Source organism: Saimiri boliviensis, chromosome 15 (assembly GCF_048565385.1).
Source record: "Saimiri boliviensis isolate mSaiBol1 chromosome 15, mSaiBol1.pri, whole genome shotgun sequence".
Taxonomy (NCBI): Eukaryota; Metazoa; Chordata; class Mammalia; order Primates; family Cebidae; genus Saimiri; species Saimiri boliviensis.
Window position 1 is genome coordinate 15152413 of NC_133463.1, and position 24374 is coordinate 15176786.

General features: G+C 39.6%; 1 protein-coding gene across 2 annotated transcripts in view; it reads left to right on the plus strand.

The window, feature by feature from the left end:
• Positions 1-24374, plus strand: part of NKAIN3 (sodium/potassium transporting ATPase interacting 3) — a 644097-nt gene that overhangs the window by 192568 nt on the left and 427155 nt on the right. The window lies entirely within an intron of this gene.

Below are 24374 nucleotides of genomic sequence, written 5' to 3' on the forward strand. Positions count from 1 at the left end.
TTCTTATTGCTACTGTTACCTTTAAAGGGGTCAAAAATGGGAGACTTATAAAGAGTCTTTCTGATTCATCTTTGCCAGCAGAATGAAGTCCATTCTTCTTAGATTGGCATTCAGAACGCTGAGGGATTTTGAACTTGACACATTTCTCTGATCGTTTCTCCTGGTACTTGTCTGCATATACATTATGTGGCAATTTTTGAACATCTCTGTCTTTCCTTAATAGCCTACCTTAATTTTTACTTCCTTCCTGAGTCCTTTTCCCTGCACTACTAATGATCTCTCTTTGCCAGGGACAAATTTAGCAAATAAATATACAGATGCTCAGTTTATTTGAATTTCAGATAAATAAAAAATAATTTTAATATGTCTATCTTGTCTATCTTGTGCAATATTTAGGATATATTTCTACTAAATATGTATTATCTTTATATTTGAATTTTTTCTACTGTGTCACCTGTTTTGCATCAGGCAACCTTACTTCCTTCTCTGAACTCTAGAGAGACATATTTTCCTCACGATTTACTTGTCACCTGGCATTTCCAACCCAGTTTCATTGTGGTCTTCAGTTAGATTTTAAGCTCTTTGGAAATATAGTAGAATCCCACTTTCAGTTAGGATACAGAAAGCTATAAAAGATCTTTATTCATGTGATAAAACCCCAGAAATCACCAGACATAGAAACAAAAAAAATTATAATTTTTCTTAAAGATATTGAAGAATGATGGACACAAAGAAATCTTATGTGAACTAAGCACCAGAGGGACGAGCTGTTGGAGGGGAGCACGGAGAGTCACTTGCCAGAGAAGGGCAGCCTTTGCTCTGACAAACAGAAACCAGCAAACGCCGGACAAATCCACATGCTGGCGGGTCACATTTGAATCTGAAGGAGCCTACTAATTCCCTCTCATAGAATTTTACTGAATAAGCAAGGAAGGACAGCTGGATTGGCAGGTGGAGAAAGACCACATGGTCTTTTAGCCAGAAAAACAACAACAACAACAAAACCAGTCCTTACAGAGGAATAATAATAAATATAAGAAACAATGACCGCATAAGGATAATATAACCAAACCTTTTAAGTGCTAAATCACAAAAACTAAGCAATATCAGCAACCTAAAATGTTGTATGCTATAGAAATATGTTTCAAAAATTAAGGTGAAATGAAAACATTTTCAGAAAAACAAAGATGAGAGAAATTGTTGCCAGTAGATCCGCATCATCAAAAATGCTAAGGAGAGTTTCTTAAACACGAGATAAAGTGCCAGATGGAAATTCAGATCTATGATAAGGAATAAAGAACCCCAATAATGCCAAGAAAGGGTAAATATAAAAGGTTATTTTCTCTTCTAAATTTTTAAAAAGTCAATTAAAATTTCTTACAGTACATAAGAGATAGATGAAATATTAATTCAAGGTAGATCATGATAAGTTAAGCATGCAAATAGTAATTCTCAGAGCAATGACTATAAATATAATTTTAAAAGTCATCGTTAAAAAGCCGGTAGAGAGATAATAAAGCCTACTCATTTATATCCCCTCCTCCCTCCCAATGCAACTTAATAATCAATGCAACTTAATATTTTTCTTGCTAACTACAAACTGGAAAGTAAAAACAAAGAAACGAAGAACAGAAGAGATTAAAAAAGAATAAAGTCAATGTGTCCCACTCATAGAACCTCAGCTCTCCTCTGTGAAATAACACACTTTTCACAAGGTTCGTGATGAGAGTAAAGTAAAACAAAAGAAGAACATTATTTTGAAAAATGCCTCGCACATGTTAAGACCTCACAATATTAATCATTACTATCTCTATTTTTGCTATAAGTGACCTCAGTATCACAAATGAATGAGAAAACCATGACATTCCCATCCCACCCCTGCTCTCCATGGGCCCTTCTGTGAGACTTGGCTAGAAGACCTCTATGTTTATTTCTGTTTCAGACGTTTTTTCAACAGCTTCATTAAAATATAGTTTACATGCCATATAGTTCACCCAATTAAACAGTATGATTCAATGATTTTTAGTATATTTACAGAGTTTTGCAGCCATCACATAAACTAATTTTAGAATGTTTCGTCATCCCTAAAGAAAGTTTGTGCTAATTAGGATCCTGGAATCCTCCCTCAACTCACTGAACCCCTGTAGGTAGACTCCAGGTATCTGCACTGTAACAAGATCCCACAAGTGATTCTAGAGAACACTAGAGTTTGACAATTCCAAAGGCACGTGTTTGTGATGGGCTCCCAGGTGTGATGCAGCCTAGGGGCCCTAGGAAACCCATGTTGATGTAGAATAAAAAGTTCTTGCTAAATAATATGAACAAACATTATCTAATTTATATGAAGCACGGTAGAGAACAAGTACTGTGGTGGGATGGGATCAAATTACAGCTCTCTTACGCATGGAGCCTCCGCTTCTGTGAAATAACACATTTTTCATGAGGTTCATAATGAGACTAAAGTGAAATAAAATAAGTAAATTTGGAAAAATACCTGGTACGTATCAAGTCCCCCTAATGTTAATTATTACTATCATCGTTCTCATTAATCACTAAGGATTTCAGCGAGGGTTGTACCAGGATGAAGTTGGAGGATTCTGCTGCTCAATTCTAAGACAAATAAGAAGGCTTAAGGTTTCTAACCATGGCATTTATGTCAAGGGAATGCAGTGAATAAAAAATAGTTATACGAAAGCACAGAGGGAAGTGGCAAGATAGCACATTGTTCATCTTATTCAGATAAAATTTCGAAAAGTTGAGGCTGCACATTTGTGAAACGGTTATTGCGGAAACACTGACGAAAGCAATGTTTTGTTTTCTGTTAAAGAATCGTAGATGCATGCACATGTGAGGCTTTTTGTTTGTATAGTGATTTAAAAGCCATTGTGTCCTCCCTCCTATAGCTTTTTTGAGTAACTTGCCATTATTTTTTACTTCTATTGGTTTGTCCCTGTCTGTTGCTTTAAAAATAATGTGAAATTCCTGTGACCCCTTTAAGTTGTTAGCAAGAACAAATAAAGTGGCTTGTGACACCGAGACAGGGGAAATGAGAGGCAAGGAAGAATATTGTCACTTAAGGATGGAGAGAAATGTGGTTTGACTACAAATGGAGAGGCAGCTTTGATTGAGGGAAACGTAGGAAGGCACAGGAACAATCAGAGAAAACTATTATAGATCTCCTGGGCAGAGGAAAAAGTCAGTGCAGGAAATGTTCCTGCAGAGAGATGGGGAGGAAACAGCTGGTGAAATGTTGGAGTATCAATCACCTAGGGAAACACACATGGAGCTGAGCCAGGTGAGACTGCAGGCTCCTTGCAGGAATGAGGGCAAAGATGGGCTCATATTTACATACTTCACACACCCGCAAATTCACACGCGCTATGCACACACACACAAACGCATGTTTATTGGAGCCCTTTGCCAAAGACAGTGACAACAGCACATGTATTTTCCAATGGCAGTAAAAAAAATGTGAAGCTGGTGAATGGGATGCATGAGGACAGTAGGCTTTCCCTCTGTGAGCCAGGACTCAGACAATGAGGGAAAGAGCAGAACAGGTTGTTATTTTCATTTATTTCATGGCTCTCAGAAGGTATGTTCTCTCCTCCCTGCCTCAGAGGATGGGAAACTATTTCCTCACAGGATGATTGCATATGGCCATTCCTTTTATATGTGCATATATGGAGCTTCCTTGGGTGATAGAAATAGTATTGCTAGGAGATTAGGAAGCTTGCTTCATCATGTGGAGAGGGCTGCTGGGAGGTGTGTATTTCAGGACCTAAAAAGTACCACAGAGAAGGAAAATGGAAAGGAGCAACTGAGCAGTAAAACAGAAGCTCTAGTTGTGTTTCTGTCAAGATGTAATCAACAAGGCAAGAACCCTGTGGGCACAGGCCAGAAGCTGGAAATAAGAGGAATGACATTCTGGGACCCAGAGAGGAGAAGCAGGACTGCCTTAAAAAGTCAGGGGATTAGAGCACTATTCAAACAATGCATCATTTCCAGAGCTAACCTTGAACCTGGCGAGCAAACTGACATCTGTGAGCTAAAATCGATGCATATATAACAGAATTATTTTTAGGTGAGTAGAGGTATCTATTCCCAGAAAAGACAAGCTCACTTCCATCTGTTCTTAAAAGGGCACTAATCCCATCAGAAAGGCTCCCCACTCATGACCTAATAACTTCCCAAAGACCTCATCTCCAAAAATCATCACGTTGGAGATTAGAGTTTCAACATATGTGTTTTGGAGGGACACAAACATGTAATGGATAACAGTTATCATTGTTACTATTCCCAAGAGACACAGAGAGTTAATCAACTGGTAACTAGCAACTGGTAACTAGTAGAATTAGGTATCCAGCTAGTTAGTAGTAGGTCCAGTATTTAAATCAAGATGACCCAGGTCCAAAATCTATCTATTCATGCTTTTAACCATTAGACTATGGTGCCTCTATACAAAGCCAAGGTCATGGGCTCCAGTGGCCACTGCTGAAATGATTATCTGTTACATTGGAAGAAAGTAAAGTCATGCATTGTGCCATAACTATATGGATGGTGCCATAAAATATATAATTCACAGAAGATTTTAAACTATAAGCCTTGAAATCCTTCACATAGAGCTTCCTGTCCTGACTCTGCCAACACAAAGTCATGCAACCATGCACTTACCATAGTCTGCAGCATGAAGATAAGTGTTACTGTTAGTGTTATCATTGTCGTTATTAATAATCTTTATCATCAATATAAATAAAGGAACACTTTTTCCTGTGTGTGTCTTAACCTGGTAGTCCTTGAGAATCATTTGGAAAGGTTGTAAAAGATATTTATTTCCTGAGCCATCCACCAAACCAAATAAACCAGATTATCAGGGATGGAGTCAGGGTTAGGGGTTTGCACACCAGTGTTTATCTAAAACTTCTCAAACAATTTTAAGTTACAGACAAGAATAAAAATTGCATTGGTCACCTAATACTCATAGAACTTTCAAAGTAGCTTGCTGGGTATGATGTTTTGCTGAGCACCAAGGAGGTTCCTGCAGGACACAGCACCCTGCCCTGTAAGAGCTCTCAGCATAAAGCTTTATGGCACGCACCTGGGAAGCAGCCAGGGCCTCCACTGTTTCATCTTCTAAACCACTGTTTCTGCTTCCTACTGTGTGTCTAGTGTCACCTGCAGGTGCTAGCCTCATAAGACCATAAAATGTAGTGTTGCACTTGATATGTCACTCAGGCTCATTGTTCACCAAACCTGAGGACTTTGAGGATTCATTCCTGGACATGAGCATTTCAGTGGGAAGTGCCTTAAATCTTATGGACTAATTGTGTTATTATTACCACTATTATTAGCATGGTAGTTTATTAAGCAGCTCTTACAGCATGGGTTCTCTAACAGGTGCTCTACCTACATTATCTCATTTGGCCCCTGATGCAACTCAGCAAGATTGGAGCTATTATCCAAATTCTGCAGGGGAAGGAACTGATGTGGAGACAAATCAACTTGCCCCAAATCACATGGCTTCTACATGGTGGAACCTGAATTTGAACCCGAATCTGAGTTCCGAAGGCCCTGCTCCCTCCGTTGGGTTCATACTGTCATGGCTAAGACTACCCAGCTCTCACTAAAACTGTTAACAGCTTCTTGTCAGATCTGGATTCACCCCAGATTGTCCTCAGTCTTGAAAACAAAAGTTCAGTTTTGGTTTCTGAGGGGAGAGGGGTGTGTCATGTAGTGACTAAGAAGGTTCTAGAAATACTGGATGTGCCCAACAGGAAACTTTCAAAGGTGAGAGAAGAGGCAAAAGATATCTGTGGTCTCTATGATCCTGAGGATCACGGCTTTTAGGAGAAGAATGAAGAATGTCCCAGCCATCAGGGACCCAGGGTCAATGTCCAGAAGTAAATAGACCTCAGAGATGTTATTTAACAAGCTCCAATAGTTGCAGGATATTTCTTCTCCCCAAGTTTTCCGGAGAAATTCTAGATAGTAAGGAAAAAAGTCAGAAAAGTAAAGGATTAAGAAAAAATGAGAAAAATCCCAGCAATTCCCCAGAATCTTTTTTGGAATTTAGATTGATTTTCTTTTGAATCAAAGATGTTTTTAAAGCAACACATCATATTTATATAGTATCTCTTTTCTCAAAGATTTAAATGGGAATTCAGTCACTGCATAGCCACTATGCTGTACATGGACTTCAGTGCTTCCTCATCTTATAACAGAAGGTCTGTACTCTTTGACCAATATTTTCCCCTTTCCCCCTCTCCTAGACCCTAATAAGCGTTGTGCTACTTTCCGTTACAATGAATTTGACTTCTTTTTGGTGCCACATATTCCTGAGATCATCTGAGTAGATCTCACATGTTCTCACCACACACACAAAAATAACACTGTGTGAGGATATATTAATTAGCGTGATGTGGTAATCATTTAAGAATGTACACATGTATCAGAATGCCATATTTTATACCCTAAATATATACAATTTTTATCTGTCAATCGTACTTTAATAAGGCTGGAGGAAAATCAGTGCATGGCTTGCCATCATGTTACACTATTTTCAGGATAAGTTGGGGGAGAAGTAATGAAGTAATTAACTTTACTATTTATAAGGGAAGCAATGTTTGAAGAAACAAAATTAATGGATAGAGAAGAAAAGTGATTTCCAAGAGTCCTAACAAGAGGGAAAAATCAGACCAAGATGTTTTCAAAATGGTCCTAGGATAGGGATGCTTCAAAGCTGATGGAAAAAAGGCAGTCCTGAGTTGTACCCAGAAACTTATTTCCTGCATAACTTTTGGTCTTTCTTTAAAGCGAGAAACCAAATCCAAGGACTCATGGAGTTGAGTGAATAGTGATTAGCAGCAGGTCCCGAGAGGGAACTGGAGGGAGGGCGCATGCATTTTCTCAGTGTCTTAGGGTACAGAAAGTGAAAAGACAAAAGTGAGTAGTGATCAGAACGGAATCACTCTCCAGGGATATGAAAAGAGGCAGGAGAGGGCACCTTGATAGGGAAGTAACTGGCATCCCCAAAAAGTATAACTAGCCCCACCTTCCTGAACTGCCAGTTACTCTAAGATAGCCGAGTAGTCATGTAAAAACCGAACACCTCATGCTTCTCATATTTATAATCATAGTATCATTGTCATTTCATGTTTACTGATTGCCTTTGTCACATGTAGTTCTAAATTTTTTCCTGATCTAGATATTCAGATTCTTTAATTTTAATTTTTTCTAACCTGGAGAATGTTAGTAAGTGTTCAAAGTGTCCTTTGCACCATTCCTCATCTTATCCTTGATGCTCTAGCAACACTAATGACTTGTAATTCCTGGAATACCTCTCACTGCCTCTAACGTGCACACTCCATCCTCTTCCTCCTCCATTTGTCTGGTGGTCTTTCATTCATCCTGGAGGACACCTCTCAGGTGGCACTTCCTCTGAGAAGCCTTGAGTTGGATTATGTATCCCTCTCATGTGGACGTAGATGTTCCTGTGCATAACTCTACCATTGGACTTACCACGTCATACATTCATTATCTATTTATTTCTATTATCCTGACTAGACAAGTGAGCCACTTGAGGGCTGGGGCTGGGTCTTGCTCATCTTTAAATCCCCACCAGCCAGCACAGAGGCAGGCCCATAGTACCATTTGGTAAAAGTCTGTTGATTTGATAACCGATGGAATTAAAAAAGGATGAAATTTATAGGAAACCATTACAAAAGATTATCTGGAAATCAATAGCAATAACCAAAACTTACAAATAATTTCCCCTTCTCCTTATGACTTGGCAGAACACAAGACAAGGGGTTCACTAAGCAAAGAAATTATCGTATGCTTTGAAATATAGTTAAATATTGGGTATGATAAAATACTGTATTGGATAGAAAATTCCTAACAGTGAACAGGTTAGACTTCATTCAACTGAAAATCTAATTTATTTGAACCTCAGAGTGTGTTTACCGAACAGATGTGTGCTGTGAATGGTGGTTAGGTGCCCACAATAGCCCACCAGCCCACAAAACCCGACGGAGCCCATAATGCATCTGAGCTCTCCCCTGTGAATACCTCTCTGCTGTTTCTCTGCACTCAAACATATTACTGGCCCCGAGGCCTTGTCGACATTCTCCCATCTCCCCACCATCATCACTTCTAGGAAGACGCTTTCCATTACACAAAGCCTGCCTTCCTCCGTTGGTTATAGTTTTCTAGCCTCCTCTTTTATTCCCTCTCACACATGACTTTGCTCTCTTTATTTTTCAATTCTAATGTTAATTTTTATTTCACACATAAAAGGCAGACAGAACAATCTAAAACACATTTAAAGGATAATACCGAGTGAGCTTCAAGTGGAGCTTGAGTCTGCAAAAGTGGTGAGTCTGAAGGGAGAGGCAAGGCCATCTTGCTCTTGGACTTCATTGAAGGAAAGAATAAAGGGAACAGCAATCCTAGACTGGTGGTGGCTAATATCTTACTTCCACCAATTTCTATCATACAGAAGGTCAAATTGTGCTCAGGGAGAGCTGTGGTGGGGCTGCCATCCTGACGAGTTGGGGAGCAACCTCAGTGGCACACTGGGATGGAGCTTGGTGATAGATTGGAATTTCAAAGGGATAATCTGGTTTAACTTTGCCTGCAAAGACCAGCAAGTCTTCCTAGATGGATTCAGGGAAGAGTGTCAGCCTTTGGCCTCAGGAGTCTTTCTGGGAGAGATTCGTCACACCCAGTGTGCACAGTGGCCCTGGATAGCAGGCCCTCCTTTCGGGGTCACCGCAGTCCTGCGTTTCCAGGGTTTCCCTGCCCCAGCTGGCCTGGCTAGAGTTCAATCACACACAGACATCAGGGTTTGCCCATTTCATCGATGTTATTGTGGTAACATTAGCAGGATTTTTACACCAGAGCTAGATTTTGCCTTTTCATGGCTTTCTGTTGTTGTTTTTGAAGGGGGGAGTCAGGATGGGAGGGGTGGTGTTGTTTGCTTGTTTTTAAATTTTTCCAAAGGATGCTGGAGTCAGGAGAATTTGCATTAACTCCCACACTGAGCAGTGCAGTATGGGAGAAGAAAACCCACCAGAGACAGCAGAGTAATCTCTTCTCCTTTGCGGAGGATGTCGTCCTGGGTCTGGGGAGGAGAGTTAATTGAGAAATAAACTGAAGGAGAGAATGTGGGGATTGCAAGGGCAGGGGGAAGAAGGGGAAATACTACCTTCATTTTTTCTTTTCTTTTTCTCCCTTTTTGTTTTTAGCCTTCTGGGCTAAACATAACTTGAAGATTTTGAATAAATTTAGACAAGAAAAGAGACACTGTTGTTTTGAAGCAAATTGCAGCAGTGATTTTTAAAACAAAGAAAACAGAATATTTTTAAAACAAAGAAAGCAGCATCTTTCATTTTTAATTCTTTATTTACAGGTTACTTAAATAAAGAATTTAAGTAACCGCTGTTGATTAAGAAAACTGTAGAAAGTTAGTCACTGTTGATTAAGAAAACTGTAGAAAGTTAGCCACTACCACAAACAAAAAGCAGGGGGTGGATGTGTCCGTTCTCCAGAGTCCTGCTCCGCAGTGTTGGTGCGCACTGCTGGGGCCCTGCTCACACGTCATGCAATGCGCCTTAGCAGATTTTCGTCTGCAGGTCACTTTTCCCGTGTTTCTTTTTAAGCTCCTCAGGATTTTACAGAACTTTTGACAGTGCGTAGAGGAAGGAGTCTCAGGTGGAGCAGATGCTGGGGCTCGGCCACCAGTGCTGGACTGGAGTGCGTGGTCCGGAAACCTGGTTGCTGGCCTCCTCTTCTCAGTACTAATCCCCGGAAGATGGACCTCCACTTGTCGTCAATGTTCGGGTGATAGATCTTTGTTTAAAATCTGATCTTTGGTGGTTTAAATGGGTAATCTTCTGGTGAGTTATCAAGTCTGTATGCCTCCTTGTCCTATGGAGGTTGTTAGGGATAATACGCCCTTGCTGAGTCAAAAAATTAGCGTCTGCAAACCCAGATGTTGCTGGAGTCTTTATTCCACATTTGCAGCTTCTTCAAGCTTCTCTACCAGCCTCCTGTTGGCTGCCCTCTTTCCCTAGCTGGAACCTGGCATCCAGCTTCTTAACCCATCTTAAAATGTTCCTCTGCTCTCCATCCCTATAAGTCAAGCTCCTGCATTACAACAGTACTCTTCTAACTGGTCTCACCACTTCAACACTGGCCCCCTGGATACATTGTCTACCTTGTACCAACAGTCAGCAAACAGACCTGTCAGTAGACACTCCAAGTGAAGGACTGACACAGAAACACAGGTTGACGTGTCTACAGCAGGTACACAAGGCAGTAGGTGCTGCCCTCCTGTTTCAAGCTCTGTGGTGGCTTCCTGTGCACTCAGAGTAAAGTCAGCCTTTCGCAGAATGGCATTCATGGCCCTCTCTGATGGGCTCCTCCTGTTTTCTTCACTGGACTCATCTCTTGTCACCTCTCATATCCCTCAGGATGCTCTTAGGAGGCTCTATGATCCTTCTGTGTCTGCTTCACCCCAGTCTTTCCCTCTTCCCAGGATGTCTTGCCCGCAGGCTTCTTCCTACCCCAACTCCCACCCATGCCACTCATCCACTAGGTAAGTATCTACTCATTTTTTGCAATCATTCAGCTTGAAGGTCTGCATCTCCATGGCAGCTTTCCTCATTCCCCATTAGCTGAACTGCTCCGGCTTACTGCTCTGCGGGGTTTGGGGAGTGGGCAGATCTTAATTATGAATAGCCCTTTTGTTGTGATTTATTTTTTATTTTTATTTATTTATTTATTTATTTTTGAGACGCAGTTTTGCTCTTGTTACCCAGGCTGGAGTGCAATGGCGCGATCTCGGCTCACCACAACCTCCGCCTTCTGGGTTCAGGCAATTCTCCTGCCTCAGCCTCCTGAATAGCTGGGATTACAGGCACGTGCCACCATGCCCAGCTAATTTTTTTGTATTTTTAGTAGAGACGGGGTTTCATCATGTTGACCAGGATGGTCTCGATCTCTTGACCTCATGATCCACCCGCCTCGGCCTCCCAAAGTGCCGGGATTACAGGCTTGAGCCACCGAGCCTGGCCTTGTTGTGATTTTTTTTTTTTTTTTTTTTTGAGACGGAGTTTCGCTCTTGTTACCCAGGCTGGAGTGCAATGGCGCGATCTCGGCTCACCGCAACCTCCGCCTCCTGGGTTCAGGCAATTCTCCTGCCTCAGCCTCCTGAGTAGCTGGGATTACAGGCACGCACCACCATGCCCAGCTAATTTTTTGTATTTTTAGTAGAGACGGGGTTTCACCAGGTTGACCAGGATGGTCTCGATCTCTCGACCTCGTGATCCACCCGCCTCAGCCTCCCAAAGTGCTGGGATTACAGGCTTGAGCCACCGCGCCCGGCTGTTGTGATTTTTAATAGAGACAGCATTACATCTTGGTTTGGTGCATCTGCTCAGAGCTGGATTTTCTGGATTCATATCTCAAATCTTTGTTTACAAACCTTCCGGTCCGCTACAGATTGCACTCATTATGACATTGATATGGTGAATGGAAAAAAAAAAAATGTACTCTAGGTTATCCCTCTGGATGAACAGAAACCTGTTCCTTTCCTTCTGATTCTGCGTGGGATTTCCTCTCTGCTCAGATGTGAATAGGGATCCCAGGTGGGGAACCTGGGTGTTGGGCCATCCCTTTCTGATGTAGCCACTGCGGCAGCACAAAAGGTCACACAGTGGTATCTTCCATCACAATAAGCCAGGAACAGATTTTGGTTGGGCAGCAACAGCAATGGTGCAGGGAAAGGCTCAGACCAGGTGTAGACAGGCATTTGCTGGGCTGTGGACTTAGGGGCAGCAGCCCCTCCCATCCAGCCAACAAATGCACTCCTGTACATAACGCTGTCTTTAAATTTACCACATTATACATTATTTACTTCTGTTGATTCAACAGGAACTGCGTAGTCCCTGACTGTCAGGACCCACAGAGCCCTGCCCCTCTCAGGGGCCAGAGAGAGGCATGGTCATGAATGCCCAAGAGTTGAGTCCTTGTCATGATATATGCCAAATTCTGGTGACTCCTGCTTGCTTGCTGCCCTCACAACATCACAATAGGGACAAAATCCCAATGGAGAGAGGTTGGTGATGGTGGTAGTGAGAATACATGGGTCAACTCTGAGGTCAATGTTCTTAAGGTCCATTTTGAGAAGCTTTGGAAAGGGACATGGGCTCTGTATGTATAATTTCAACATAGATGTGTTAGATTATTTTTATTTGCTTTCACCACATTGAGCGGAAAAGAACATTTTATAGCACTAATATGCTAAATCCTGTTTAAAAACTACCCATTCGTTTATTCCTTCAGTAGATGTTTATTGTGTGCCTGACATGTTTGTGTAAGCTCCTATGCTTGAAGGTCAGTAATAGAGATTAAATTATACATATCTGGGGTCAGCTTTTATGGCCTTTTATGCCAAGAACTTTGAATTTTATTCTGTAAGATTGTGGAGCAAAGAGCACAACTGAATGGAACACAACTTTGTGTCATATAGATGATTCTGGCAGCAGTGCTGCAGATGCGGTGAAGGGAGAGAAATGTTAGAAGCCAACTACTTACCTAAGAGGTTGTAGTTTTCTTTCAGGGAGAAGAGACTAAAATCTAAACCGTACCATGATCCTGGGAAGAGAGACGCGGGTATGGATTTGAGAGCAGTTTTGGAGGTCGACTTGAGAGGCTGAATGACAGATCAGATATGAGGCGTGCAGGAAAGCGTATTAGCTTGAGTGAGCAGAAGACTGACAGTGTATTAACTAATTTTTGAAATAGGGATAGGGCAGGGCTGAGTGATCACAACAAGTCCATGTTAATTAGAAAAATAGTTGTAGGCTTTTTAGTTGAGTACAAGCAGTACAAATGAGAGTGTCAGTTTAGGGATGAGATCAGGGTCAGAGAAAAGAGAACATGTGGGAAATTGCTGGTGTATAGTTAAAGCTGTGAGAGATAATTAAATCAATCAAGGCTAACAAGACAAAAAGAGAGAATGCTGAGGACAGAGTCCTAGGGGCACCAACATTTTAGAGGCAAAATGAAATGAATCAGCAAAGGAGATTGAGAAAGTCTGATGAGTGGACAATTGGTTAAGACTGATAGAGTGGATAGTTCTAAGTGAAGAGAGTTCAATAAGGGAGGCTGGCATCAAAAGTTAAGAAGGAAGGGACACTCAATATGTCGATATCTGTTTAGCTCAAATAAGTATGATCTTTTAAGTTAAAATTTTTTAAAATTTATTGCATGCTGAGCTCAGAGTCACAGGGTTTCTTTCTTTTTCAAAAAAAAAAAAACTATTCTTCGCATATCTTTTTTCATCTGAATGTTAGGTGCTCAAAAAGTTTATATATTAGATATTTGGAATGTTTCCCTATGGTAATTCAAAATATTGCTTGGATGCAAGTTTTATGTCTGGTGTAGCTAATCACAAGCTGAGTGGGGCATCCTGTGCGCTTGTGACGTTTGGCTTGTTATTCTTGACCTAAGGCAATGTGAAAAAGTAATAACCTTTATTACAGTTTTACTAACCCAGAGAGAAAACTTCTGACACTCACCATGCATAGGAAAAGTGAAGAAGACATTATTAATCTTTGCTGGGAAGGTCTCCTGCCATTCCTATGACCATTTGCAATTCTCTTAAGGCTTAGTAAATGGGAACTGGCCACAACTTTATTCTGCATCCTTTTTCTGAGGAAAGACTGCAAGGTGGAAGAATGAAGGAAGTGTGGGGGGTGGCATTTAAAACGTGATTGAAGCAGTTTAGGAAGTATTCTTGCTGCTTTTTAGATATCTGATAGTTCAATGAAATGGAAGCACTCACGCCCACAAAAACACTCATCTCATGCAGACCCTCCCTGAATCTCATAAGCACTGACAGCTTTGACACCATTACCTTCTCTCTCTCTTTTTTTTTAAATGGGGCTATGCACTGAAATGCCAGATTCGTGGACCATGCCAGAACGGAGAGTTCACTATAATAAAAATAAAGGCCTGGACATTTAAAATATCACAAAAGGTGCTATTTTTTCTATGGCACTGAAGACTGCTGGCTCCCCCTTTACCCAGGCACTCACTGGCGATGGTCACCAATGAGCTTGAGATTGTAGAGCAGATTTGCTGATATACTAGATTCGGTTTCCAGAATGGCATGGGTTGTGCTAAGGAACTGAGAGGATTTTTGATTTCTTGGTAATCAGCAGAAACTCAGAATTATGAGGTTCACTCACTGGATAAGGGACTGCACTTTTCATCGATGGCAGCAGTTGGAAACTTGAATAAATATTACCCACTGAGGGAAAGAGATAAAGGCAGTATGGATATTGTCATTCTTGGGATGGTTTCTAAAGTGAAAATTTACTCTTCTTTTTATTTTTAAAAGTTAAGACAGCATTGCATGTTGTAATTCCAATAGTGATTTTATCATGAAGAGGCGTGGTTGAATTTCCATGTTGTCTCAATAGCTGGTTTACTGCTGTAATGTTTTTAGTGATACTTCCATTTGGAATTGTATTTTTTCAATAGTTTTGAATATCTACATTCTCAAATATCACAAAATATGTTTGAAAATTCAGCAATTTATGGCTAGGTAGAAGGGAATGAGTTGAAAGCTACTAATAGTAGTGTCATTCAATCCCATTATCACCATACATCTTGCAAACCTATCACTTTATCCTAATACGTGTCCATTGTCATTCTTTCTAACAGCTCCACTCAGGCTAGTTTCATTGCCAGCTACAAATCACAATTGCAAGAGTACAAGACAGAGTAAATCTGCCAAGGAGTCTGGATGTTATCAATTAATGTGAGAACTTCGAGTGAGTTTTGTAGCTGATTAGATTTCTGGAAAGGTAACTGGACCAGCCGGATTAACTGGTCTGTTTCATAGCTGGCAATGCTTTACCTTAAATCTAATTTTTAATTTAATGAGTTAGACATTGCATTTTTTTTCTTTAAAAGTAATTTATTTGACTCTGATCACAAAACACAGGTGAAGAGCATGGGCATTGCCTGTAACCCCTGAGTTGCCCATCTTCCCAATCTATGCTTCTATAAATACCCTTTGCACATTAGCAAGCTCATGCTGTTCCCAAGTGCGTGCACATTCTAACAGCTACAGAGTATAGTATACAACCAGGTGAGAGTTAGACAGATGCCCCACTCACACCTAAGGTCCCTCCAACGAGTCTTCTGGCTCCCTTTGCCAGAAGGGAGTGACTTGTTGCTCTTCCTGTTGGTCATAGATAAATGACACCTGCACAATTCTGAGTGCTTTCGAGTAACCTTGGCAGGCAGGGACTAGACCTTTTCCTTGCTCCGAGCTTCCTATGTCCCAGGCTGCCTGTGGCACCCAGATTGCTGCTGCCCCTGGGTCCCACACATTCCAGGGTGACGACGAAGGAAGGGCAGGCCAGGCCAAGCATGAGGAATTAACAGTCTTTATTGGTCTCAGACCGGGAGTCCATGAGTCTTGAGGTCCTCTGTGTATTTCTCAATTTTCTTCTCCACATTCTTCCCAGCTTGTTTCCATAGCCTCATGAGCTGTTTCTTCTTCTGGTAGTGGATCTTGGCTTTCTCCTTCCTCTTCTCCTCCAGGGTGGCTGTCACTGCCTAGTACTTCCAGCCAACCTCGTGAGCCAGGCGCCCCAGATAGGTAAACTTCCTTGTAGGCTTCAGACTCACAACCTTGAGGGCCGCAGGAACCACCATCTGCTTTTTCTGTTAGAGAAAGAAAGGGGCTTAGAGCCCTGGAGGGACAAACAGGGAAGGAGCCCAGCTGGGCGGGCATCTGAGCCAGTGTTGCTTTCATGAGGATCAAACAAGGTAGGTAGTTGTGAACATCACAGACTAGACATTGCATTTTTTAAATTGAAGTTTTATAAAGTTGGAGATCACTTTTGCTGAACAGACTTGAGTGCTGCAACACATTTGGCTATAACCTAAGCAAGTCTTAATTCAGCCTTTTCCTATTCCAAAGACATCACCTCCTTCCCTGATTTTGCTGGTTCATCCACAGAGAATATCTCAGTGTTGTGGAAACATCCCAGGCTCTGCTTTACCTCAGTACCACCATACATAGTGTTCTACGTGCTTCGAAGGCATTCCTTCTTTATTCTGCTAACTCTGACCTATCCATCAAGGATATCCATGACTTCATAGCACCACTGTGCCTCCTTATTATTACACTTGCTTCATCATTTTATGTAACTGTTCATTGCCTCATCCGTAATAGGCAGCAAGGTCTTTGACAGCCAAAATTCTTTCTTTTTCATCTTCATATCCACCATTGCCTAGCTGAATGGGTAGTATATCATCTCAATAAATACTTCTTGAGAATGAATGAATACATGAGGAAATGGAGAAGATATATGGTTATTTAATATGAATCCATTGCCCCTTTTAGGCCGCAAAAGACTTGTGGTAAAAGTTATCAGTGCTTAAGTCTCTTACTAGCCTGGAATTAGTAGAATAGTATCAGTAGAAGGACTTAATGACATCTGAAGAGGCTGCTACTAATAGAAAAAAAAAATGTTATTTTGAACAAAACCAAATTTTTGCAAAGCTTGAGATATTGAGAAATAACTACATGTAGGGCTACATTAATCAGACGGGTAGTTAGCTTGCAGGACTACAGACTATAGGTTCAACTGCTCGTCTACCACTTATCAGCTGTATATTCTTAACCTCCATGGTAACTATAGCTTCCGCCTATGTTTTCTGGGAATATTCAGTCATATTTTGTAAATTCTAGCAAAATGACAGGCATGCTAAGTGTTCAATAAATGCTAGCTATTATTATTTCATTTATCATAGGATAATCATCTATTTGTTTGATTTGAAAATTTAAAATTTATCACATATTAAGTCTTAAAAGGTATTATGCAATCATAACCATTAAATAAAAAATATATTTTAAATCCATAAATTATGTAAAGCCTTCAATTATAGATGTACATTAACCTCAATTATCTGTTATGTGTTACATAAGAACACGTCTCAGAATAAATGAAAACTCTAAGGGTCTCTGAAGGTCTTTGGAGTCTTAAGCTTCTCTATGCCTTGTTTCTAATATCTGGGTAACCAAGATTTTAAAAAAGTAAAATTCTATTATAGGTAAGTTTTAAAATATAACAAATTTTAAAATGATGATAAAACAGCATATTTAGAAGAGCTGTGAGTTTGCATTTTCTTTTAATTATGTTCTTTATTCCTAGCAAGTATCAATGAGGAAATCAATAAGCCATTACTTAATATACTGAGTTTAATATCACTCATAAGAGTTGTCTGAAACTAAACTTTCTTGCCTTGGAATTGATGTTCTAATATTATTGCTTTACAAATATTATCCTGTACATTTGGTGGATAAGTGGAGCAGTGATCTTCACCAACGTGTGATGACAAGACTAGGTCATGACACCTGGCTTCCAGTCCAACTTCATTGTTTTCTTATGTGTGATTCTAGATAAATTCATGTTATCTGAGCCTTAGATTTTTCTTTTATAAATAAGCCCTTATCCAATTTTCCAAGAGTTGTAACCAACAGATGTTAAATAAATTGAAATATGTAAAGTGCTACAATAAATATTATTTACTTATGTTAAAAGTAGTAATAGTAACTATGATAGTCTTTCTGGTGTGTCAACTTGGCTCAGTACGGTTCATCTTTATTCAAATACTAATCTAGTGGTTTCTGTAGTTGTGATTTAAGTCCATAACCAATTGACTTTAATGTGGCCAAGTCTGATTCAATCAGTAGGAAGGCTAGACAAGTTGGGGTGAGACTTCCATGAAAGAAGAAATTGCATTTGTGCCCACGCCCATGGATTCTAACCTGCTCTTCTTGATGGTCTGCCTTATGAAGTTCAGATATGCTTAGCTGGTCCTGCAATTGTATAAACAAATTCCATGTAATAAATCTCTCAATACATATGTCCCAGTTCTGCTATTTGGTTGATATAGTAGCAATTTACATGGCCACCTTCTTTGAAAGGAAGGAATGTTAGAAAATACAAATACTAATAAGAGATGAAGCAATCACATTAGGGACATCAAGGATTCTGGTTAATATAAATCTTCCTCAGAAAGTCTGATAGAAAGGAAAACTATGGGAAATAATAAGTCCTCATTCAAAAATGCAGGAATATAGGGATGTTTACTTATCAAGAAAACAGAAATTCAAGAATGTTTATGTGTGTCTCATAAAGTGTAGGACTGATTCATGGGTACCAAATGATGGCCTTGCCCAGGCGTCCCCAAACTTTTTACACAGGGGGCCAGTTCACTGTCCCTCAGACCGTTGGAGGGCCGCCACATACTGTGCTCCTCTCACTGACCACCAATGAAAGAAGTGCCCCTTCCTGAAGTGCGATGGGGGGCCGGATAAATGGCCTCAGGGGGCCGCATGCAGCCCATGGGCCGTAGTTTGGGGACGCCTGGCCTAGCCCATCAACTAAATCACAGTGCTGGTATCACGGAAGAGGCAGCATATCCCTTCAGACAGGAAAGAAAAAAGGCTTTGGAATAAAATAGACCCAGAATCATTACTGGTTGCCCGAACTTGGACAGGTTATTTGACCTTGCTGAAGCTCAATTACATTAACTTTAATGTAGATATGAAATAATACTACTTCTTTCTCAGGGAAGTTATGAGAATCAAAAGAGATAAATTCATGTGTAGCGCCGGCACCAAACAGACACTTAATAAATAGTAGCTAATATCCGTTGAAACATGAATTCTCAACACCAGGTCCTTGCTCATTTTCTAATCATCTTAGTAAGAACCAATACTGATGCAAAAGCATCTTCAACAGTGGTTAAATGTTTACTGTTTATGAGCATTCACATATTTCCCACCTATTGTGCCATATGGAAAGAGAAATAGCAAATGTCCAGAAAAACAATCACATTGAACTTTCGAAATTGTGTAGAAAAATGCATTATAAATGTCAATATACTTCTTCCTAAGAAATGGACCCCTGATCACCTCCACTGGCAATGTATGGTTTTCTCTACATCATTATCAGACACATCAAATTACAGATACGCTACAAATAGATCCTATAGGCAATGGTCAGATATTGTTCTGGCCTTTGTCCATGCAGTCTCCATTGTTATTTTGCCTAGATTACTTCTTGATTCCTACCTACTCATAAATTAGGTGTATTAGAAATAACTGAGTGTTAGAGCTTCCCTTGCCCTCTCAAACTAGCCCCCACATGTAAATTACCTTTTGAAAGACTTTGCTATCCTTTTCTTCTGGACATTTCTCCTTTCATTATTTCTTAATATAGGCAAATACAAATAATGATCTCTGATGGGTTAATGACAAAGACAGAGATTAGCAATTAACTGTAGCCTGGATACAATTTTAAAAGCCTTACAAATTATGTAAAAAGAGGAGGAAAAGCAGGTGTCCTGCTATGGGAGGGTGAGGATGATGGAGTTAATTCCAGCTTGGACATTAAGTCTTAATTAAGTAGCTGTAGGAAGTAAAAGACAAGGTTAAAGAGAATTGCTATTGTCAGCATATCCTTGAAGAGTTAAGGAGAACAGTGAGAATGGGAAAAGGAGGACTGAGAATGGAACCCTGGGGACACCAAATATCAAGCTTCAAGAAGAGAAAGAGAACCCTGGAAAGACACCGAAAGAAGAGATGAAAAAATGGGATTGTTTTAAAGAGGGTGTGGTCAGTAATGACAGTTGTTCCTGAGAGGATAAGTCAAGAAAAATGGAAACTAAAATTACCCATCACATCTATCAATTGAGAAATCACCAATAACCTTAAAGAGAACAGTTTCATTAGAGTTGTGAGTATAGATGCTGGATAGCAATCACTTGAGACAAAATGACAAGTGAGGTGGGGACATAGCAAGTTGCAGAAAACTTTTTCAAGAAATTTAGTTAAGGAGGAAAGAATGAAGAAAGAGCTAGTTCATGGATTTTGGGAGAGCTTCGTGATCCATGATTGTGTCAATGAAAAATGTGGCACAATTTCTTTTCTCCAGAAGTGTAGAGTGCAGTATTTACTTAATAGGTATAATGTTGGAATTTGGAAACACTTGGTCTTGGAGTTTCACCTGAATTACCTGTGCAACTTTGTAAATATACATTTACCAATTCTGTTAAAGCAACCTCAATTCTATTGAACCAACCTCAGTTCTACAAAACCAACGTTTCAGGGGTATAGTGAGTCTTCTTTGGCCCTGATTTTCTTCTTATTTACTGGACTGTATATGTTGCCCATTCCCTGGCTTATTGAATTGTTTTTCTCTTTATGTCAGCACTGACATACTAAATGCAAGGTGGTGCCCAACTCTATCTGCAATTGCTCAATTTCTGGCCTGATCTTTCAGCCATTGTTCCATTTATAGTAGTTAATTCAAATGTTCTTACTTGTTACTTCACAAATCTGTGGAAATGTCAGCAATATAATTTTCTACCAGTTTTGAAATTATGCTTTTTTTTTTTTTGCATCTCCATGTGAATAACAGAAAAACACTGTCAGCAATTTAACTGATGGCAGTTTGTCTTTTTTAAACCTTTACTTTAAGTTCAGTAATGAGATTGCTGGGTCCAGTGGTAGTTCTGCTTTCAGCTCTTTGAAGAATTGTCACACTGCTTTCCATAATGGTTGAACCAATTTACACTCTCACCAACAGTATATAAGTGTTCCTTTTTCTCTGCAATTTGTTTAAGTTCCTTATAGATGCTGAATCTTAGACCTTTGTCAGATGCATAGTTTGTAAAAATCTTCTCCCATTCTGCAAGTTGTCTGTCTGTTTAGACTGTTGATGGCTTCTTAAGGTTTTTTTTTTTTTTTTTTTTTTTTTTTTTTTTTTTTTTTTTTTTTTTTTACTTAATTAAACTAAACTCTCAAGTTTAATTAGATCCCATTTGTCAAGGCTTGCTTTTGTGGGGATTGCTTTTGGTGACTTTGTCATGAAGTCTTTGCAAGTTCCTATGTCAGTATGGTATTGCCTAAGTTATGTTCCAGAGTTTTTATAGTTTTTGGTTTTACATTTAAGTCTGTTACTTACCTTGATTTGATTTTTTTTGTACAGTATAAGGAAGGGTTTAAGTTTCAATCTTCTGTACATGGCTAGCCAGTTATCCCAGAATCACTTATTGAATAGGGACTCCTTTCCTCATTGCTTGTTTTTGTAACCTTTGTGAAAGATCACATGGTTCTAGGTGTTTGGCCATATTTCTGGGATTTCTATTGTGTTGCACTGGTCTATGTGTCTGTTTTTGTACTAGTTCCATGCTGTTTTGGTTACTGTAGCCCTGTAATATAGTTTGAAGTCAATTAATGTGATGCCTCCAGCTTTGTTCTTTTTGGTTAGGATTGCCTTGGTTATTCAGGCTCTTTTTTGGTTCCATGTGAACTTTAAAATAGTTATTTTCTAGTTCTGTGAAGAATGTCATCAATAATTTGATAGAATAGCATTGAATTTATAAATTGCTTTGAGCAGTACAGCCATTTTAATGATACTGATTCTTCCTATTAATGAGCTTGGAATGTTTTTACATTTGTTTGTGCCATCTGTGAGTTATTTGATCAGTATTTTGTAATTCACAATATAGAGATCTTTCACCTCCATAATTAGCTGTACCCCTAGATATTTTATTCCTTTCATGGCAATTGTAAATTGGATTGATTTCTGATTTGGCTCTTGGCTTGTCTGTTGGTGTTTAGAGAATGCTAGTGACTTTTGTATATTTATTTTGTATCCTGGCACTTTGCTGAAGTTGTTGATTAGGTAAATGAGCTTTGGTGTCAAGACTATGGAGTTTTCTAGATAGAATCATGTCTGCAAACAGGGATAGTTTAACTTCCACTTTTCCTGTTTGGATGCCCTTTATTTCTTTCTCTTGCCTGATTGCTCTGGCCAGGACTTCCAATACTGTGCTGAGTAGGAGTAGTAAGAGAGGGCATCCTTGTCTTTTACTGGTTTTCAAGATGAGTGCTTCTAGCTTTTTCCCATTCAGTATGGTGTTGGCTGTGGGTTTGTGATAGATGGTTCTTATTATTTTGAGGTATGCTCCTTCAATAACTAGTTTATTGAGAATTTTTAATATGAAATAATGTTGAATTTTATTGAAAGCCTTTTCTTTTTTTATGTATTTATTTTTTTTATTGCATTTTAGGTTTTGGGGTACATGTGAAGGACATGCAAGATTGTTGCATAGGTACACACATGGCAGTGTGGTTTGCTGCCTTCCTTCCCCTCACCTGTATCTGTCATTTCTCCCCATGCTATCTCTTCCCACCTCCCCACCCCCCGTCCCTCCCCCATTTCCCTCCAACGGACCCCAGTGTGTAGTGCCCCCCTCCCTGTGTCCATGTGTTCTCATTGTTCAACACCCAACTATGAGTGAGAACATGCAGTGTTTGATTTTCTACATCTATAACATAATCATAGTTTTTGTCTTTAGTTCTGTTTATGTTCACATTTACTGATTTGCATATGTTGAGTCAACCTTGCATCCCAGTGATAAAGCCTACTTGATGATAGTGGATTAGCTTTTTGACGTGCTGCTGAATTTCGTCTGCAAATATTCTGAGGATTTTAGCATCAGTGTTCATCAAGAATATTTTCCTGAAGTTTTTTCTTTGTTTGTTTGTTGTGTCTCTGCAAAGTTTTGGTTTCAGGAAGATGATGGTCTCATAGAACCAGTTGAGGAGGAGTGCCTCTCCTCAATATTTTGGAATAGTTTCAGTAGAAATGGTAGTAGCTTTTCCTTGTACATCTGGTAGAGCTTGGCTGTGAGTTCCTCTGGGCCTGGGCTTTTTTTGGTTGGTGTTTATTACTGATTCAGTTTTGGAGCTCATTATTGGTCTGTTCAGGGAATTAATTTCTTTCTGGTTCAGTCTTAGAAGGGTGTATATGTCCAGGAATGTATCCATCTCTCCTAGGTTTTCTAGTTTGTTGCCTAGAGGTATTCATAGTAGTCTCTGATGGTTGTTTGTATTTTGTATTTCTGTAGGGTCAGTGGTAATATCCTCTTTGAGATTTCTAATTGTATTCATTTGGATCTTCTCTGTTTTCTTTTTAATTGTCTAGCCAGCAGCCCACTAATTTTATTAACTTTAAAAAAAAAAAAAAGAAACAACTCCTGGATTTGCTGATCTTTTGGACTTTTTTTATATGGTAGCAATTTGGGAGGGAAAGAACAATGTCTATTCTAAAGGTTACTCGGAAATCACTCCCTTCATTATCAGAGGCCCTTTATTCTGTGGTTACCTGTTGTCTCTTACTATACATCTTCATATCTAGCTGCAGCAGCTGTAGTTCACACTCTTTGCTTGCTTTACTGCAGTTCTTCTATAACTATCTCATAACCGATTACATGTAGTTTATATGAATTCTGAGAAAATAGTTTTTGAATCAAAAATTAAAACTAGATTTGAATGAGAAATTGAAATTACTAGAATAAGTGTGTTGTTACATAGTCAGAAAAAATGGTCAGTAAACCAGCAAAAGAAAAAAAAAATCTATGGATAAGAGTTGGAAATAAATTAATAAATGAGTGCAGAATATGAATGAAATGTTTAAAAATGCCATCATGTTTGAGAATTACACAATCTATTTTGTACACATCTCTGCAGTGCAAAATTGACTTTTTATCAAGAAATTCTTTTTGGTTAAAATGTTATAAAAAATACAAAAGTGGACCTGCAGTTTGCTTTGGGGGAACAATGAGACAGAGAGTATATATATAAGCTATATAAAAATTATGTCTATGGGAACAGAGGATAAAAAATACAAATTTTTCACAAATGACAAAAAGAAAGAATAAACCTGAAGTATAGATAGTTGATTAAAAGGCATAGATATTTTAAACTATCATTTACTGACTTAGTCTGTGCTAAGCCTTTTATCCCCATTACCTAATTTAATATCTCAAGAACTTCATGAACTGAGTTCTAACTTTTGGATAAGAGAACTGAGATTCGTCTGGAAATGCGGCGTTCACTCACCCTCTGCACTTTCACTGGGAGCTGAAGTCCTGAGCTGTTCTTAGGCGGCCATCTTCCCAGCATGGATGAACCTGGAAACCATCATTCTCAGCAAACTGACACAAGAGCAGAAAATCAAACACCGTATATTCTCACTCATAGGCGGGTGTTGAACAATGAGAACACAAGGACACAGGGAGGGGAGCACTACACACTGGGGTCCGTTGGGGGGAAATGGGGGAGGGGCGGGGGGTGGAGAAGTGGGAAGAGATAGCATGGGGAGAAATGACAGACACAGGTGAGAGGATGGAAGGCAGCAAACCACACTGCCATGTGTGTACCTATGCAACAATCTTGCATGTTCATCACATGTACCCCAAAACCTAAAATG